Genomic DNA, 21,119 nt, shown 5'->3' on the forward strand with positions numbered 1-21,119 from the left:
ATACTACTTGATAAAATTGTTTTTTTAAAAATGACAATGGTTTAATGTAATTAAAAAATTGAAACAGAGTTTTAGCTATATAAAAAAAAAAAAGGAGACATAATTCCATAGGCAATATAAGGATCTGGCTAAGCTAGTCCTACCGTCCTCACTTGTCAGGAATCAAACACAAGTTGCCTTTTCCACAAATACTAAGTTCAATAAAATCAGAGTGAAACACTGTCCTTTGTAATAAATTGCTCACCTATGTAAGATGAATCAACGTTTCTGCATTTCCAGATTGCAAATTCATTCTTTAAAAATAATTTTCCTTCCATGTCTAGGGAAAACCTGTGTTATATGACCAATCTGTATGCACAAAATTATCCCCTATTTATAAAAGAATGAGGCCCACAGATAATTACTGCTAACAAATTAGAAGATTGTTTCTTTGTTCTTTAATTGTAGAAAATTTGAGAATTTTAGGCTAAGTAAACATTTTAAAGTTTAGAACTTATGATTTGCTATTGCTGACAAATTTGAAATGTGAAAAAACAATGCTTATGTATAGAAACTTGTTTATATCCTGTTTCTATTTGATGCAAATCTGTCAAAACACAGTATTGCTTATATAATCACTCTTCTTAATATAAAATACATCTTTGAAGGTCCCAGGAGAGTTGAGAAGTTAAAAAAACCCAATATATTCAGACTTACTGTATACTGAAGAGACCACATTTGGAAATTCAATGCCATCAGTTCAGTAGTTAATATGTTTTTTAATTAGTCATTCCAGTCATACCAAAAAGTCATTCTATTCAGGGATAAGTATATCAAAATGGTTGCAAAATTAAACAAAATGGTTTATTATTTTACTAGATTTGATTTTATAATCTTATGCAATCACATTCTAGATCCCACATTTTATATTTAACCCCAAATGTGTATCAATGAATATGCTTAGTATCATTTATAATCAAACATGCATCAAATTGATAAACCCAGGGTAATGATCTGCATTAAATATTAACTCTATGAGTGAATAAAACTCATCCCCAATTCTTTAAAATACAAAGAATATCTCAAAAGTCACCAATCATCTCCTTTCAATTGTAAGAGCTTGTTTTAAATCCAAACCTCTGCTTACTTCATATTCTCTGAATGTTTCTAAATAGATGGCACCAATTTCTATAATTACATGCCTTCAGGATTCTCTTCATTATTTTGTACAATTTGGTTGCATCACAAAGAAATGCTGATTTTCAATTACTCCAGGAATCAAGGCAGTACAGAGTTTAGCATATTGAATCATACGAGACTTATGACATCTTAAGAGTAGACCTATAATGCAGTGTCTATCCCTGTGTATTGAAGGTGTCAGAAAGACTGTCTTACCTAAACGGAAAGGTAAAAATATGCTGGTTGGGAAGATATATGCAAAATAAAAGAGGAATGCAATTTTTAACAAAATAAAACTAAAATTGGATATAAACCTGGACATGACAAGACAGAAAGCCCCAGAAAAAAATGTTCTACACACAGAATATATAATAGAAATAGTAAAATTTTATAGACTTCCATATTAATCTTAAAGACCTCAGAAACCTCCTAGGACTGTCAGTACATGTTTTAATTATTCTTACTTGATGACAACTTTTTATGTCTTCCAGGCTTCTCATTTTAGGAAAAGGTGAACCTAACAAACTTTGGTTCATAAGTTTTGTTCGTCCTCCAATTTTTTCCACAAGGGATTAAGTATTTGTGTCAGGAAAAGTTCTCATTAGTCTGTCAGCCCAAGCCCCTAGTATGTAAGTGAGAACTTGACAGCATCACTAGGTAAGCCAATCTTTTTGAGCACAGATATTTCTGAGGACTCCAGGAAGATCTAAACAAAAAAAGACATGCATGGCCCAGACCTGGCTTAAAATATTTTCCCTCTTTTTTAACATATGCTTATCATGTATAAATGTTATCTATCCCTATTAGGAAGCTACGGGGAGATACAATAATACTTCATGGTATCAAGCTAAATGCATCAAGTAGGTAATGCCATTGAGCGTCATCTGCAGAATCCAGTTAGGTTGCCAGAAGCTAAGGGAATTCATCTCCCTATAGGAGTGAAACTTGAGACAACCTAGGAATAAATGGACAGCTCAGCTCAGTGTAATTCTAAAATATAATTATTTCTCAGGCTCATTTATACATGGGAAAAGGTCATCATATCCTTAAATAGTCCTAAGGAATTAAAAAAATGGTCAGGGATGAGAGGCACCGTCACTTTGGATAACAGATTATGGGCCATCTCAGGAGATGGTATAAGACAACAAGTGAACAAAATTAGCAACAGCCTGCAGGCCCCTGCTGAGTGGTGACAGCCAGGAAATCATCAGGAGGACAACTAATAGCCGAGCCTCAGTGCAGACAAACCCTCTTGGGTATCTGCCTACAGAGCCAAATGGACAGAACTCTTGTGGAATTAAATCATCTACGACACCACATGTTCTGGGACTGCCTTCCTCAAACTGGTCAACTAGTCAACTTCACTGTCTAATAACTTAGTCATTACTTGTATAGATGGCAAGTCTTGATATGTTCTGTCAAGAGGAATATAGACTTTCTTTCCAAATGCAAGTGTTTTCTCGATTGTTTGCTAAGGTATGTGTTTTTACCGAGGAATGCACTTTTGTTCTGTGTAATCTTGTATGAATCTTATCAACACTAAAAGATTGGTTCCCACAGACAAGCAAATCAATCTCACACATCTGCCCAGTTCCACTGGCACACAATTGTTCTTCCAGGTCTCTCAAACGTCAAAAAGAAAAGCGAAAATATTTTAAAGAAAAAGGTAAATGGAGTAAGGGGCATCTACTATGTACCTGGCATGATCTTAAGCCTGCTACAGAAGGTATCTCTGATGTTTAAGGGGAGTTCTGAAAAGGAGACATCAGAGAGGGTAAGTGGCAGGACAGGTCATTCAGCCAGCAGCAATCAGTAAACCTGGCATTCAAGCATAGGTTTTCTGAATGCAGAGCCCAAATTCCTCTTATTATGCTACACTGCCTGGCTTAAGTGTTGCTTCCAGTCCCCTCTGTCTCTGAAAGATAACAGTTAGTGTTTATACTGTGGCACACTAAGATCTGATCATAGGCTGTAAAAGTGGAGTCTTCCATGAATGTATAAATCAGGCACAGTCCTATCAAGGATGTGAGAATGAACAGAAGTAGTCTGGTCCAAAATTATTGTGACAAAGAAAACCTCTATCATTTCTAACTCTGCTGCTAAGTCAACATATCTACGCTAAGTGAAAATCCCAACAAAAAGTTTCATGCATTTATGTAGCTATCTAAGTATCTACGTTTAATGATTCTCTGGTTGTTTCCCAACACTTAGAATTACAGAGCTTTAGCTTTGTCTTCCCAGATCTGTCTCTATTCTTATTTTCAATAAAGGCAAGATACCACAAGACATTCTTAGGTATCCAAGAATAAGCTTATGTCTGTAAAGTTATATGAGGTGTGAGAAAATATATTAAAATATTATTACCACATGTTTCTGAAGATACTAAAGAACTATTTTATATTATGGATGAAGAGATAAATATTGTCTTTCCATTATTGCATACACTAATATTAGACATAACACTCTGATTTAGATAGATATATTCAAGGATGTCCTTGAATTAGGGTAAATTTTGAAAAATAATTACATGTCTATTTCAAGTACTTTTGAAACTGCATTTTATGAGTGGCTCTTAAAATCCAAAGACTGGAGCGTAACTCATCATTGTGGTAGGTTGTCTCTGAAGAAAACCTAATTATCCACATGTTTGTCCTGCATGTCACCTTGACCCATAGAGAGAAACTCAGGAAAATGCAAAGATAATAGGACCCCAGAGGGCACAGGCAGGCTAAGGTTAGAGTATTTGTCCATCCTGAATTCACCTGGGGAGGTTTGTTTTAATACTCACCTACGTTCTTTTGTTTAAAGGAATCTAGATTCCAGTTTCCTTTTTTAACGTGACACCAAGCCTACAGTTGAAATAATAAATTTATTCTTGTGTTCAGAAAATAATTAAAATGCATTTTATGTATCAATATATCTTATCCCAGTTGTGGCATATAACCCAGAATCTGAAATATTGCATTCAAAATTCTTATTTCACCTCTGAGTTTGAGACACAAATACCGACTTTAAAAAATAAAACCAACCAAACAAAAAACCCCAAGTAAAACATTCCCAGTGGTATCATTTTAATAGTGAATTACATAGCCAAAAGAACTAGCATTTGTGTGACTCTGATTGCTATCAGAACAGAGTTGAAGTGAGAAACCTTGGGGATAAAGAAGAGGGTCAGATCATCAACACTGATATCCCCAAGTGTATCCCCACTACAAAGAGTATCCACTTTTTAAAATACCAAACACACAGGATTCATCCCGGAGCAGCCTTGGAATGCAGAACAGTAATAGTTGGCACATGGGCAGAGGCTCCAAGACATTTACACCACTATCTCTGTGTTTGTTGAACTTACAGTTTGATCCAAGAAACTATAAAAATATAAGTATAAATTAAGTACCTCTACATATGCCATTCCCATGCCAAAGAAAAATCTCCTAGGGTTGTTTAGGGGTAAAGCGAGCTGATGTACTACTGCATATGAAGTCTTTAGTACTAGGCCTTTAGTTGGCTTTGTTCCAGTCTCTGCATTCTGTAAAGGTGATTGTTGGGATCTCTCACATGAAAATATGAGGTCTTCAGCTAGTAGGTAAATGGATTAGATGCACTCACAGGACTAACATATTCTGATTTGAAAAGTAGACACTTAAAAAAAGTTTCCTTGCTGCAGTGGTTTTGACCTGACACCTAAACATGCATAAACATCTTTTTCTCTAGAAGTTCGAGAGAAAAGAAACTGAGTAGGAGGCTTTAATCCATGAAATATCCCCAAAAGCCTACCTCCTCATTGAGGCCTTATAGCTCCTTTAAGCCATCAGGTCTGCCTCCTTCTTGACCCTTGTGCACTTTCTTGGCAACTTTCTTTTACTGAGTGCTGCATCTGACTTTTCCATATGTTGACTTGCAGTTTGCTTTTTTAGGGGGTCAACTAGCCATTATGTTCGATTTTCACTCCTATTTCCCTGGCTTTGGCCACAGCACCTCTTGACAATAATGCTAGACACTCTCCCAGGCTATATGGCACTTTTATCGCAAGTGACAGGCAAATACCTTCCCAAATGCAATTCCAAGCCAGCCTTCAAGCACTCCAGCATCTATACCTTAGGTCTTATGCTCATCATGCTCATTCCTGTGTTAAAATCTCTTTCTTTACATTTTCAGTCTTACTGAAAAATGCGAACTGTATACATTTAAGGTGCACAGATTGATGTTTTGATATATGCATGCACTGTAAAATGATCCACACAATTAAGCTAATGAATATCACCATCACCTCATATAGTAACCATCTCAAGATTTACTCTTAGCCAAGTCGAGTATACAATACAGTATTATTAACTATAGTCACCATGCTATATATTAGATCTCCAGGACCCATCCATCTTGCATAACTGTGAGGAATAGAATACGCCATCCCCATAATGTGTCACTTTGACATGAGGACTGTTTTCAACCAGAAGCAATTTAGACCCAGCAGACTCAGGAAAAGCTTCTTACCTCTCCCTTAACTGCCTAAAAGAATTTAGATAGGGGGACTACACCGGGAAGAGAGCTTTTATATATATATGAAAGCTTTATCTGCATGGCATGACAAACATTTGTTTACTAAGTTATTCATCTTCCTGTGAATTGTCTTCCTCCTCTTTGAAGCCCCAGATCCCTATCCCTTTCTCCTTAGCTCAGGATGGTAAAGAAGCCTCAACTGCCTGCCTTTGATTCTTATATTTTATGGCACTCCTGAACACAAAATTAGATTTTTACCTTATTAATCCATTTTATGTCAATTTAATTAGGCCAAAGAATCTAGAAGGGAAGAAGGGAAAATCTTTCCTTGTCTACAACCGAAACTTTGTTCTCTTTGCCCAACACCTCCCCTTTTCCACCCTGTACCCACTCGCCCCTGGGAACTGCCCTTCTCCTCTCTGCTTCTATGAGTTTGACTACTTTAGATGCCACATATAAGTGAGATCATGAAGTATTTGTTTTTCCTGTGTCTGGCTTATTTCACTTAGCATGTCCTCCAGTTTCTTCCACATTTTCACACATGGTAGGATTTCTTTCATTTTAAGGTTGAATAATATTCCAAAGTAGGTATATACCACATTTTCTTTATTCATTCACCCACTGAAGGACACTGAGGCTGTTTCTATGTCTTGTCTATTGTGAATAATGCTGCAATGACTATGGGCATGCAGGTATCTCTTCAAGATACTGATTTTATTTCCTTTGCATAAATACTCAGAAGTGGGGTTGCTGGATCATATAATAATAGTTTAAATTTCTTGATAAACACTTTTCCCACAATAACTGTCCCCTTTCTTTGTATCTTGAAAGAAGACTATTCACTGGGTATCTCATTGAGCTTCTATCAGATCTGGAGAATTGAAGAGTATTTAAAGTATGGATAACTAATTTTCTCATCTCCACAGAATAAAATCCCTTCTAACAGCAGGAAAAACTGTTTTCACTAAATTGTAAATATCTTTATTTGGTTTGGTTCTTTGTCCTCTATGTATCGCAATTACAATAAGGAAATGATGCTATTGAACAGAACATACACAGAAAGGTAACACTGGTATTTATGAGGATATGACTTATTTGATATTCAGAATAAATCTGCACATTGATAATCTAAAGCTAAGAGGTTCATTTATGTTTACATGTGTTAAAGGAACTTTTCAGAGTACATGAAAAGCAATTTGGCTCATCAATTAAGAATTGCTTAGCAGTTTTTTTTTTAATCAACAACTTAAATACTGCTGCATCAGCCCTCAAATACAAAATAAATGCAATAAATATTCAACGTTTCCCCAAACTTAAATAGATTTATATTATTGCAATTGAGAAAAGCAAAATCATGATGGAAATCAAATTATAATAACTATGCAAATGCCTTTTGAGTTGTCAATGATATTCACATCTGTTTTAGAAGTTTAGCTTGATAATCTAATTACGTATACATATAACAGCATGATAAAATATAAGTGATGCTGGAATACTTGTCAAATCTGAAGAAGTTTATCTTTCCTGAATTTAATGGTGCAATTTATGAAAACTATGTATCAACGTTTCAATTATCTCCTATGCTTCACAGAGCACTTTCAAAGAGTACCAAGATCCTGCCCTATAATTTCAATCAGTGCTCAGTGTTGCATAACATGGTACAGTAAAAGAACAAACGGTCTTTGAATGAGGAATTCTGGGTTCAAATCCAATAGGCCATGTTCTGTGTTTAGTATTAAGGCCAGACAAACTTATTTGCTCTTCTCATCTGTAAAACAGTAACAAGCCCAGCCTAGCAGCATGGTGGTGAGACTCGGATTTGACTGTGTTGTGATGTATGTAGCCAACTTAGATTGTCAATTATTATTGACAGTTCACTAACTAGTGTTCAATGTCTATAAAAGATGAACCATCCTTCTGTGAGTTCAGACAATTTATACATAAACTTTAAGCTTAATACTGTTCAGCTCCTGTTATATCAAGCAAATTCTAGCATTCAGATCCTCAATATACACTAGTAAACAGTTTGGAAGTTATTGTACCATCTGAACATTTACCATGTACAGAAACCACAGCATAATCTTGAAATTAAAATCCTTAATAGAGCTATTATACAGTTTCACAAAGATCAATATATTCTTTCCTCACTGTCATGATAGGGATCAATTTTTTTTAAGTGAATCTGTACTTTGCTTACTTTCAGTTCAATATCAAATTAAAAACAACATATTCTCATTCATTGTTGGTGAGCATACAAATTAGTGTAACTTTTTGAGGGCCATCTGCCTGTATAAAAAAATGCAAGTACTTAGGAATGATCTAATAATTCCAAATTAATCTACGGGTACATTTATTAAAAAGCACCCACAATAAATGACAGAGTCTAACTTATCAATGGAAAATCTGTTTTAAAAATACAAGATATCTATAACAGGAGAAAGGCAAAATACAAAACAGTATATATGGTATGATGCTTTTGTGTAAACAGAAATGTCATGATATGTATGTGTATGTACATATGAATGTAGATTTATTTTTATTTGCACATGCATTTTGAAACAAAACACATGAAAATACTAATAGTGATTACCTATGGAAAGAAGGACAGGAGAGGTGAGCAAGAGAAAGTTAACTCTGTACGTATGGTTTGAATTTTTTAAACTATATTTTGTATTTTAAGAGATATATGGGAAGTATGATCATTTATTTCCTTCATAGCCTGTTTTAAGTTTTTTCAATAATGGTTTTAAATTCTCAACTCTTTACTTTGTACTTCTGGTAGAAGGTGTAATTCTGAAGAAGTTCAACTAGTCAATGTGATTGAATGGCTCCATTTAAATAGGTTGGAAGAAGGCCTTCTTGAATATTCTCAATCCATAACACCAATCACAGAATATTTTAAAAAACACATTTCAGATGCAAATCAAATTACTTGAAATTTTCACTGAAAAAGACCTAAATTACGAGGGATCAGGAAACGTAGGTACGTCCAAGGAGAGCCTAGGATGACAGGTTTGATTCTAACCACAATTTGCTCTAACTCATTTTTTCACTTCACAGGAAAAACTGAAACAGCTGATGGTAACGCTGTCAAGTCCAGCTCTGTTAACACTTCATCTTGTAAAAGTTCTGAGAAGTAAACTGTTAATTAGCATTTGAGGCTTTATCATTCTTGCTGAGCAAAATACCAGAAAGAATGGTAATTTTTCTGAATGGAATTACAAATTAGTCACGCTGCTGGGCTTAAGTGGATCTATGGTAAAGACTCAAAAAGAAAAAAATATATATATATACATATAGGGGAAAAGTCTCTTTTTAACACACTATTGGAGATCAAAATACCGAACTATATGAACACATAATGTCATAGTAAAAAGACACCAAAAGGCGTATCATATGTTGCTGTTCAAAGAGGGACGGGGTGGTGGGGGTATTCACACTGAGATATCCTAAGAAAGACAAACATTATCAATATAATTAGAGAAAACTGAAGTTACTTACTCTGAACAATTCAAGATTTTAAAATAGGAATGAATAATTATTCCATGCTTGGTGCCAGCTGAATTTAATCAACTAAAATTTAATAATCTCTTTTGAAATAACTTGTACTCATCTTCATTAATATGAAACTAAACATAACCATTAACAATCCACAATGTTATATGTGTGTGTACAATCATACACTCAGTTATTATGTCCATGTGCAATATTTGTGAAAACAGTTTGTGTTCATTTCAAAGCAGCAGGACTTTTCACTAGGAGACATCAATCAGAAAAGGAATGAAGCTTTTAGAATTAAAATCTTCTACTTAATGCTCCCTGCAGACTGCTCCAACTATAAACAAAGGCCAGACCTTTCTTAAGTTGTAAGGAGAGAGACAAAAATTAATGTAGTAAGTGCCAGCAGGTGTCAAAAACAAAAGCATGGGTGGGGTCAATGACCTGGTACCAGGATACTCCTGAGGGTTGATGGCTTTTGTTGGCAAGTCTAGTGGGTCTCATTCTGGTTCTTACAGAAGGAGATCAGACCTTCTCAAGCTAGACTACACATGTCAAGCTGTACTACACTAAGTCAAGTCAACAATCGGCTCTTATTTCTTTTCTAAAATATACTAGTCTTATAAATGAAATGTGACCTTGGTCCATAAATCCATACTGCACTGTAACAGGGTCTTATGATCTTGCTCATTACATCAGCATCACCTAATTTAGGGAAAAAATCAGGGGCTTAACAAGGAAAGGTTTTACTTTAAGAATGCAGTTTCTTAGATAATTTAGAACCTTCCAAATAAGATATTTCCAGGAATAGCTACCATTACAATAATGCAGACATTGTTCAATGCCTGACTCATCCAATAAAGGCAAAATTCAAAGCTTACTTGCTCAAAATCATAGGTAAAAGGCATTCAAAAATTACAGCAGTAATAACAGCCATAGTCAGAGCTTGAACCTAAGACTTACTGCCATGAATGCTAAGTTCTCTCTTGAATCTGGTTGTATATCACAATTTTTATAGATTAGGTGTATGCCTATTTGACACCTGGGTAAATTAGTCAAAAACCCTATCAATCATTTAAGAAAGCTGGTTACTTATCAATTCTGCAAACCTGCAATTTGGATTGACTTGATCAACACCTAAGTTGTCTATTTAAACTACATGAAATCTTAATTCAACATAAAGTAATAAAGCCTCACATTGCAGTGGATATTAGAGTCAAGGATTAAACCCCCATTTCTCACAAAAATCTCTATAACTTTGTCAACCCAGCAGTTAGAGAAGAAACATTTTTACCTCCCTAGACAGTTCTTTCATTTCATTTCTCAAAGCATCCTTAGAAGACCACCTGATTCTAAAATAACTTTGGTTCTTACGAGAACTGTTGGTTAATAGAAACCTCCCTAGAACTTCTATCCCAGTAACCTGCTCTGCCAGGACCACTTATCTCAATTTCCTCATTAACTGAAAAACATAGGACACAGCAGTGGTTCCCAATCTTGAGTGTTAACCAAATACGGCTGGGCCCCACCCACAGTGATTCTGATTCCCTGATAGGGGAGGGGAGATGGCGGCAGGAATTTGTATTGCTAGTAATTTCCCAGATATTACTGAGGCTACTGATCTGAGGATTAACTTTGAGACCACAGGATTAGATTAGAGAATAACTCTGAACTTTCCCTTGTTCCTTCATTAAATCAGCTGCAGAGCACATGCCATATATATATTTTAAATTACAGTCCTGACACGGGTCAGTCAAATGGAGCTGGTAACCAACTGAATCTTCAAGTGTTTTCAGTATGTACGGCTTTTAACTCACAAGGTCTCCAAATTGTAATGACTTGGAGTTTTATGTGTGTTTATGTATTTATATGTTGTTGCTGAACTGAGTTTTTGATGGACTGATTTTGACTTTCTCTTGTTATCACTGCTTATTTTAACCCAAGTGCTGGTTCCAGTATTTTTTATTCATTAGACTTTGCTAGACTTCATCCATCAGTCGACACATGTCAAGATATTTATAGAAACTGATTCACTTAACTTCTTAGCTAGATCTCAGATTTTTCTCTTTAGAATTTGCTTGTCTTTATAACACATGCCAAACTGATAACTTCGTTATAGTTGGTCCTTTGCTGATATTTACCAAATATGTTAACATTTGTGAGTACTTGTTAATATAGTGCGAGAAGAAAGAAGTATTTGGCTCTAAGACTCTTTCCTTCCCAGCCTGAAGTGAACTATATTCACACAAATGTAAAATTATTAAGAATTAAATCTAATAATTGCAAAAACATGGCCATGACTGTATATATGGAGCTGACTCACATGGCTCTAACATTCATTCCTTTTGAATTTCAGTTTTCCACAGTTCCAGTAATGGGACACAATTTTAAAATATCCACCCTAGCACTCCTATACTTATTGTTAAATGACCCAGGGACAAATGTTTGAACCAAATGCAAAGATCCTTGTCTAATTTATCTGCCCTGTGTAACCTACCTGATGTTACAGTAAATGTGGGTTATAACCTTGCCTCCTTGAATATTCAATACTTCTTAGTCAAAAAAGCCAGCAAGTTACACTAATCTGTAAAATCCAAACATTTTCCTTTCAAGGTTATAAGGGGACAGAAGCAAAATTATGTATTTACCCTGGGACTATATTCTGCATTTAAATAACATAAGCTTGCCTGATTTGGTGCCACTGAAATCCCTCCCTGCACTAGACTGGTGCTTTGAAATCAGGGGAAGACTGAAAGTTGCAAGTAGAGAAACCAGTAGGTTAAACAGCAGTTTGTACCAGATTGGTTGCATTTCACCGTGTTTAACAGAAAGCCAATTCCTCAGCTTCTCTCCAGCCTCACAAAGATTCACTACCGCACGTAGAACCACTTTACTAATTGAAGATTTGATGAATACAATGCATTCTCATGAACATGAAATACATATTGTATTACATAGTTTTATATATTTCCAAATGTCACTGATTTATATCATAATGACTTGGGTGTTCATACACTTAGGACGTGTTCATTTATATGCCCAAACTAGGATATAACTCCCACTCTGCTCCTATTTCAAGGTTGATAGCCAATAAACCACAGGTCCTTTGGCATTTTTCCAATTATACATTACATGCATACATCACACACATACAATGGGCAAGTAAAAATAGAAATTTCACACACTTATTTTAGGAAATAACAATTTAAAGGTAGAGTAAAATAATTTTTACTGGCTGAGAATTTTTTAAAATTCTTCCACATATGGCAAGGAGTCTCAGTATTCCCACAGTTGCTTTAAAGCGTTCATAACTGGTTCCAGTCAGTAATACTGTCATCTCAGGTTGCTGACCAGTATGAAACCAAAGGTTACACCATGAGGTTAAAACTGCTTGAGAAAGCCATGCTACTAAATGTGTTGTACCTATTCAATCTTAATTCCAGCATTACTTTTTTTTCATTAGGTCAGACTCGATTGCATCTGCAATCTTCTGTGATCACTACAAAGTCTAGTTTCACCAACATATTTGTTCTTTTCCTTAGGCTTCGACAAATTTAATAAGCCTTGAAGGTTACTGAGTTTGCCAACTGTAGTAAGTGCAAAGGATATAGAATACACTAAATCCATATTTGTACAATATACTGCACAAGTGATGCAAAGCCTATTTTTTTAAGTTGAACTTGGTTTAAATTAAGAGAAATATATGGATGACTTTTTCTGGCTGTGTAAGGATGTTTATGTAATTGATCTGAGGCAAAATCCTGACTATGCACAGTTGCCACCTTCATCTGTTTGCATGTGAGCAAAAACAAGAAAACAAGTGGGTAAATGTAACTGCAAATAAAACAGAAGGATTAGGACACGGTAGTGAAAAACCAAAATGCAGAAAACAGGTAATGACATGAACTAAAATTTAATCATTTTAGACTGAGTGGGACCAGCCCAAGTTTCTAGAACAAATGTGAACAAAGCAAATTACTCAGAATTCGTATACTAGAGTGAGTGGGGTTAAACTGATAGGAACTCCAATACCATAAATGTTTATCATCCTGTAGATATTTTACCCATGATGATACGAATTCTGGCCTATTTGGGGTGGGCCAGACTAGGAAGACTGGGACATAAACAGAACGCTCTCTGTTGTAGGCTGAATCAATCAACATTGCATTGTTTAAACATCATTGTTCAACTATAGTATGCTAATCACTAAGTGCATTAAGGGAAAGACTCAAAATTCCCCAGAAGAAATACATAGGAAAGTAGGAGAGCCATTGCTTGTGTTCGAGTATACAAGTATGTTTTTCAGCTTATTCAAAAATCCATATACATCAAAGGCCAGAATATAAATATTGTGATCCTCACATCACCCTTCACTTTATCAACTCATTTTTAATAGAGGCAGCAACTTCTTTTTAAGTTTTTAAGAAAAGAATGGGGAATAAGCCTGCAGTCAATAGCTTTAACCAGGAGACTTTCTTTATAGCTTTATAATTAATTACAAAGCAAGTATGCATTTATAAACAAACACCCAATGATGCTGAGAAATCTCATAAGGATGAGTCAAGATTGTACAATGCTGTTAGGATTAAGCAATTTTTCCTCTAAGGGGCTATTTAGATTTTTATTGTTATTTTGCAGTTTAATAAAAATATAAATACCATTCTGAATGAGAACAATGGGGAAAATATTGAGGAAAAAAAAGAAAGTAAGTGCCCCAGAGCACCTGAGTAGCAGATGGCAAAAAACATGGCCTGGGTCCACTTGGGGGATTTTAGTGCTCGCCTTGCTTAGCTTGGGTGTGTGAACGAGGTAATTAACACCTCTACTCCACCAGGCGGCTAAGTACAAGCCTGGTTCATGGCCGTTTAAAAGCTGTAAAAATGACCTAAAATAGCAGGTAGGGGCAAAAATCATATAAGCAAGCATATGCTGAGAGGACTTTTGCTTGTATAAATCCCATTAGTTCCGAGGTAGCCCTTTGTACTTAAGTGTTTTATTTTAATCCTTATTATCCCAACCCTTGGGATTTTCACAGTTTGCAAATTGGAAAGAGTGCTAATTAATGCGCTTTCATCAAAGTAAAAGAAGTGTAGGGTTTTCTATTCAGAAGAGGAATACACTGAAGGATCAGTTCCTCTAGAAAAGTCAGGAGTAAATACAAACTCTGTGGTAGGACTGAGCACTGGAGGGCACAACACCTTTAATCACATCTTCGAAACACGACAAGTATTTCATTTTAACTTGTACCATATTACACAATGCTTCCCAAACATTCTTACCGACAGTAATGGGTTATGAACAAAGCTCTGTCTTCAGAGTCAGATAGACATAGGTTTAACGCCCCCACCCCGACTCTTTAATTAGCTGTGGAACCTTGACAAGCTACTTCTTTCCAGGCTTTAGTTTGCCCTTCTGTAACAGGTACTAACGGGGCTCATACGGTTTAAAGATAAAGCCCCTGTCAGACTAAAGTTTAATCAGTTTCTCTAGAGAAACAGAACCAAGAGGATATGTGAGAGAGAAATAAATGTATTTTAAGGAGTTGACTCACCTATTACAGGGCTGGCAAGTCTGAAACCTGCGAGGCAGGCAGGCCGGCAGTCTGGAGACGTAGGAAGGACTGGCGTTGCAGCCTTGAACCCACAAGCAGTATGGAGGAAGACCTCCTTCTTCCCGGAATTTACTTCCTGTGGGGCCTATTTAACTACGTAGTGGTGTTCCCAGGGCAACCGCGTCAAGGCACAGGTGTACGGTATTAGGGGTTAAGAGGTGCAGAGACCGACCTGTAGCGCGGTGGTTCTCAGACCTGATTGCAACTGGACTCACCTGCAGAGCTTTGAAACCCTACTGTTGCCAGCCCCTTCCCCCTCCCATTCTTACTTAATTTGAAAGCTCTCCAGGTGATTCTAATCTGCACCCAGAATTAGAAACTTTTGTAGGAAAAAGAGATGATCCTAGAAATAAGTAGAAGTATGGCACCCCCCATATATCAGAGATATAAAGTCAAGCACTGCTCGAGCTCACAGATTTATATAAAGCATCACATTGCCTTCAGTGTTGGCCTGGGGCTTCCAGAGCGTTCCTAGACACGGGTGGTAAATCACCAAAAGTAATTCCCTTTCTGATATTGATTTGTTACCTTCTATGCAGAGCAGTTTGTCAACACCTTTTGTTAAGTGCAAGTAAAATTGAAACAATGCAAAATCCATGATATCCAATGCTTTTTTATATTTAAAATATTGTAGTTCAAGGAAACTATAAACATGAATAAAATGATAAAAAAATCAACTTGAAAAATATGGCATGTATCAAAAATGAAAAATGATATTCATTGGGTTAATTAATAAATTACTCTTACCAATCATTCATCAAATCTCTATTTTGGCTTAGTTTTTGTTTCAAAACCTGTGAATAATAGCGAGATAATCCATGTATTCGAAGAGCTTACTGCTTCGTTAGAAATGAGGGAAACAGTCTGTGACACGCGATAAATGCTAACTACAGCTATCATTCGTTACGTATACTGTATATTGAACCCCGTTCAAGTACTTATTTCTGTGAACTAACTTAATTCTCATAAGACCAGTGAGGTGGTAATTACCATTTTTCAGACAAGGAGACAAGAGGTATACATTATGAAAGAAATTTTGTCTGCTATAGAGCTCATTTCTGGGAGAACTAGGATAAAAATAGGAAACAGAAAACTGGAACTAGAACAAGAGGTCAAGAAGAGTTGGGCGTGGAAATGTGATCACTCACGTAAGGTTGGCTGTGGAAGGTATGAGGAGGGGAGAGCACCTAGAAGAGAATGTAACGGGAGAATACAAAATGGTTCCCACTCTCCCCAGACTCTCCACTCTTATTCCCCTCCACTTCTCTCAGGCATTTTATGCTAAAAGCAATCCTCATCAAGTGTACCATCCAAGCAAAGCAGCCCTATATATAATTGCCTGTTGTTTCACCCATGAGTCCTAGAGAGAAACCAGCCTGTGTTCTGAGCTGAACTCTCTCCTTCCCTTGCCCTGGCTGAATGTTCTCTTCTCTCTCCACCGGGAGGCTTCTTCCCGCTCTCCTCCGGAGTCAGCGCTCTAGCTGCTGTTCTCCTAACATTTTTCACATGTCACTCCCGTGTCACTGGAGTTTAATTATTTATTGGCAAACCGTCTCCTCCCAGGGACGGCGTGTACCATCAAAGACAGAGTTCCATTCCTACAGATATTTATATCCCAAGTTGCTCAAGAAAAGAATGAATCTCCAGCCAGGACAAAGTCCATGCTTTGAAAAAAAAACAAACAAAAAACAAAAAAAAAACAACCTAAAAATACAAAGCAGAAAAAGAGCAGCAAAGGCAGGCTGGGGCTAGTGAGCAGGATTTCCAGAGCTGGCCACAGGATTGGAACAGAGAGAAGGCAGATAGAGCACACCTGTGGTGGAGAGAGGTTGGAAGGGAAGAGGAAGGGGAAGGAAGGAAACCCAGCTAAGTCAGATGTCCTGAATCTTCACAATGTAGCAGAAGCTCCATACACTGAGATTTCTGAGGGAAGTGTAAATCTTGCCTGAAATATAAAATCCTTCACAGACCTAGTGTGATGAAATTTGAAATCTGAAAATATGACTGAATTTCAAACTTTGTTTTAAAGCTACAAGAAAACTCACTTATCTAGATTTTCCACATTTTTCTAAGCAACCATTTTTAGAAATATACATATAAATATACGTATTTACACATATAAACTCACATTTTCTTAAAAAATAAATTCATTTATTCTGCAAAGAAATACATCCCCTTTCCATGACATTTAGTGATCCGTATACCTCTTTTTCCCAATCTGACTGCCAGTCCCAAAAGGGTCGTTTTCACTGGTTACCAGTCCACCTTTTTCCTCTTCTCCTTAAAAAACAAAAACAAAAACAAAAACTGAGGCATTGCACTGGCTAGAGATTCATTCTTTGTTTGAATGATTTCAAATGTAAATATCTGTAAGACAAATATCCTAACTTAACTCTCAATCAGTTTAAATATATATTTTAATATTATGAATTCATTTTCAGTCATAGTCTACCACCGTCAAATAAATAGTATTTAAATTCCTGGAAAATAATCTCAGAAATTGACAGAAAATTTAAAATTCTAATTCTGTTCAGGAGTAAACACAGTAATCAGAAAAAAAGCAACAAGTTTCACTAAGAATTAAGAATGAATGAGCTTTTCAGACTTTTTCCATCCACCCAATGTTACTTTTTTAATTGAGAGATTATGTCCTAAACCTATAAATGAGGACTTTTGTTAATTGTCAGAAATCAGTTATTCAAGAAGCAGTTTTTCAAGCATTAAAAAAAAGTCAGTAATAGAATATGTGTAAATAGTTTGATTCTTAAGAATGAGCTTCATACAAAAACAATAAAATCAACTGCAGAAGGTTCCCAACCATAGAATCCAGATAAGTTTGACTAGTAATTTTTTTTGAAAGAAATTAGGCAACAAGAAGGAAAGAGGAAAATGGAATTTAGAATACCTTGATTTTCTTTCAAGCATAAACTAAACTTTGATTGGAAATTAATGATAAAATAATTCCTGAGCAGAGCTCAAGCTCCCACCTCCTTCCAAGAAAAGGTCACTATATGTTTAAATTTTGTCTTGTGTACTAGAAACTGAAGACTGAAAATTACTTTAAGGCATGTTCCCTACTATGAAACACAGGTTGTGGAATTTGTATTAATTTTCAAGTGAAAATACATGTTATTGACCTAATAGAATTAAAGCAAATCTTTATATGAAGAGTGTAAATAAAGCATTTTTCATAATTTGTTCATTATTGTCATCTACTGCAGCTTTTATCTAGGGTTTAGTCTTCTGTGACAAAATAAAAAAAATGCCTACTTTCAAAAATATCTGGATTTCATTTGAGATTTTATAGATGGGGAATAGGCCAATGAATGTATTAACAAAGTCTAAGGGCCTTTTTACCTGCTCCAATTTAAGCAAAAATCTCTAACCTGAATTTTCTCCAGCTTTGAAGCAAGAAAAAAAGCATAATAATTATCTTTTATTTTCACACACTGTCACCTAATTAATTTCTTCAAAAGCTTGGGGAATTATACTTTGATTCTCTTCTAAATCATCAAAATCAGTTTTATGTTCATCAACTGCAAGCTGCTAACATATCAACTGTCATTGTGAATCAAAGAAAACAGTTTTGAATTTAAAAAAAGTCACCTGATAAATTGGAATCAAATTAATTTTTCACGTTGTCATCTCAGGAACCAAAGAAAAAGAAGCAATGAAAGAGAAATACAGAATGGAGCTAAGGATTAAAATCCAAAGGCAGAAGAAGCATGACTTGTGAATGATACAATTGGAAGAAAGGAAACGCAATAGGGAAGCCATAAGTGGCTTAAAGGAAAAAATGATCATGAAAACATGTGTGTACTGAAGATGTGCATTTTCCTGTTTTTTCCACATTTAGGTATCCCAATAGAGTTTTTCTCTTTTAGTGCATTAACTTGTAACAATTTGCTTCCTGGTTATTCTTCTGTGTTTTTTCTAAGCAAATTGTTTGGGAATATACATGTATGTACATGTATGCTCGTATACTTACATGACTACAAAACCTCCCAATTTTTTATGAAAAATTCTGCTTTTTCCCTTTCCAGTATGTCAGAAAGTTCTTCATTACAACCCACATAGACACTTTATTATTTTATATCGATATTGAGTCTTTGCTATAGTATATATAATTATTACCCATTTATGAAAATTTAACTTTCATCTTAATTTTTCCCCTAACAATTACTGCTGTGAATTTTATCATTTTTGTACATATTTCTTTGTGAAAATAAAATTTTCAAGGTTTCTGTTTTTACACGTAGGGTTATCTTTTTTTAGTAATTAATTTGCAAGAATAGTATACTTACTATGAATATTAGCTCTTTGTCATATTGCAACTATTTTCTCCCAAGTTGTTAAATTTCATTTGCTCAAGTTTTTAATAATTTTATTCATATGTTTTGGCAATTATGTCATACTTAGAAAAGCCAAAATATAAAATAAAATATTAAATTTGAGATATTAATTATGATAGTAAAGCAGTTTTATGCAACATTTCCTCTAGGACTTCATGGGCTTATTTTTTCCACTTTTAAAAACATTAAAATTGTTGATCTATGTAGGATATATTTTGGTTTAAGAGAGCAGGTGCCAATCCAATTTCTCCCCTTTCCTCAAATATTTGTATCCACCCCATTTATTAAACAATTCATTATTAGCTTGATATATGAACAAAAATGGATATATTCTTAAATTCTTCAAGGTATTTATTTTGTTCAAGTTGTCTCTCGATAACTAAGATGTTTTGACTACTATACTATATATACTTCAACAATAAGTTCTAATAGTTCATAGTTTTATTTCACTACTCATTTTCCCCACAAAATTTTCTAAGTTCATATGTTCATATATTCAAACCAATTTTCATTTCATTTTAATGATTATAAGGTAATACTAATTTGTTAGGATGTCACTAAACAAAATTTATTAGGAATAAACATTTTCAAATGAAGAGACTATATCATGTAGAATTTGGTAGAATCATATAATTTATGATTCTATGAGAAGGTATCATTATATGTCATAGTAAACATGACTGATTACATTTACTCAGAAATAGTTTATGTTAGTATTAATATTTAAAAAGTTTTTTTAGTGGTACTTCTAATGGATTATACTTTGTAGAGAAGAGCTACTCATTCTATGTGTAAATGATATTGCCAATAAGATTATTAAACTAATTTTAAAGACATTTTAATTGCTTACTATATTTTAACTTTTATAATCATGTTATATTCATATGAAAGAATGATACCTTCTTTTAAAAATATGTGTTCTTTTTAATGTGCTGTTTTATTTACTTCAACTAGAAGAAATATGAAGTAAAAGTTATGATATAGGCATCTTTTCCCTTGACTTTACTTTTATGGAGTTTTGTTTTGTGTTGTTTTGGGACCAGATATTGGTTTGAAACATAGCAGATGTCATATACATATACATTAACTTGATCAATTAATTCAATAAATATTTATTGACTACCTTCCATGTGACATGTACTGCTCTAGACGTTTTCATCTAGAATACCATTGCCATCATTTATTATTACCATGGCCTGGTGAAACCACATCCTGGTTAAATCCATGCCTGCACCTGCTCAGCTTGTTAGGTAGTTAGATAACTGGGGGCACGAGGCAGATAAGGTGGAGGAGAGGGAGGATGGCCTGGAAAATGGCAGTATGCCTGCCTTCAGCATAAGGGGCTTTACCTCCTCTAAATGAGTGCCAGCAAGAAACCCGTTGGGGCCGGATGGCCATGACTGTGTGGTATTGACAAGGATCTGACTGGACATGACCCAGTGCTCACTGTAATATAATTAGCATTGCGGTTTAGGGTCCCCCCTCCTGTGGGCTTTTCTGTGTGCATCATAGGTAAGCACATGGGCAAAAGGGGACAGGCATTACTAAGCACTCCAGGGACAAGAGCCATCAATCAATCAAGAGACTGCCCTTAGGGTATAAGACAGGAGGGACAAAGACCCGGCTGCCATCCTCTCTTGGATCAGCCTGCATCCAGTTCTTGAAGGTGTACTTTCGCTTTACTAATAAAATCTTTAAAATCTTTTGCTACACAATACTTTTGCCCCCTCTCTGAATTCTTCTCTTTCGGGGGAGACAAAAACTGATGTGACTGAAGAAAAAGATAACTGTTCTTGCTCTAATTTTATGAACACTAACCCCGAATCAATTTTTACTGCACAGCAATCACACTACACTGCCCTAGTCCATTATCTTTTCCACTCTGTTTTCTGGTTCTCATTTTCTCATACTGTAATCACCTTAGTTTTTAAAAATATATTCTGTCTATATGCTTTTGACTCCCAGATGCATAATTCCAGGCTGGACCACACTTGAATTCC

The 21,119-nt window shown here is 35.3% G+C and overlaps 1 protein-coding gene across 1 annotated transcript in view; it reads right to left on the reverse strand.

The window, feature by feature from the left end:
* PCDH15 (protocadherin related 15) overlaps nucleotides 1-21,119 on the reverse strand; it is a 1,335,438-nt gene that overhangs the window by 1,200,792 nt on the left and 113,527 nt on the right. Inside the window, exon 2 of the mRNA XM_032491427.1 lies at nucleotides 16,972-17,047. The gene's annotated coding sequence lies outside the window, so the exon portion shown is untranslated. The remainder of the gene's footprint in view (nucleotides 1-16,971; nucleotides 17,048-21,119) is intronic.

The sequence above is a fragment of the Camelus ferus genome, chromosome 11 (genome assembly GCF_009834535.1).
Source record: "Camelus ferus isolate YT-003-E chromosome 11, BCGSAC_Cfer_1.0, whole genome shotgun sequence".
Lineage (NCBI taxonomy): Eukaryota > Metazoa > Chordata > Mammalia > Artiodactyla > Camelidae > Camelus > Camelus ferus.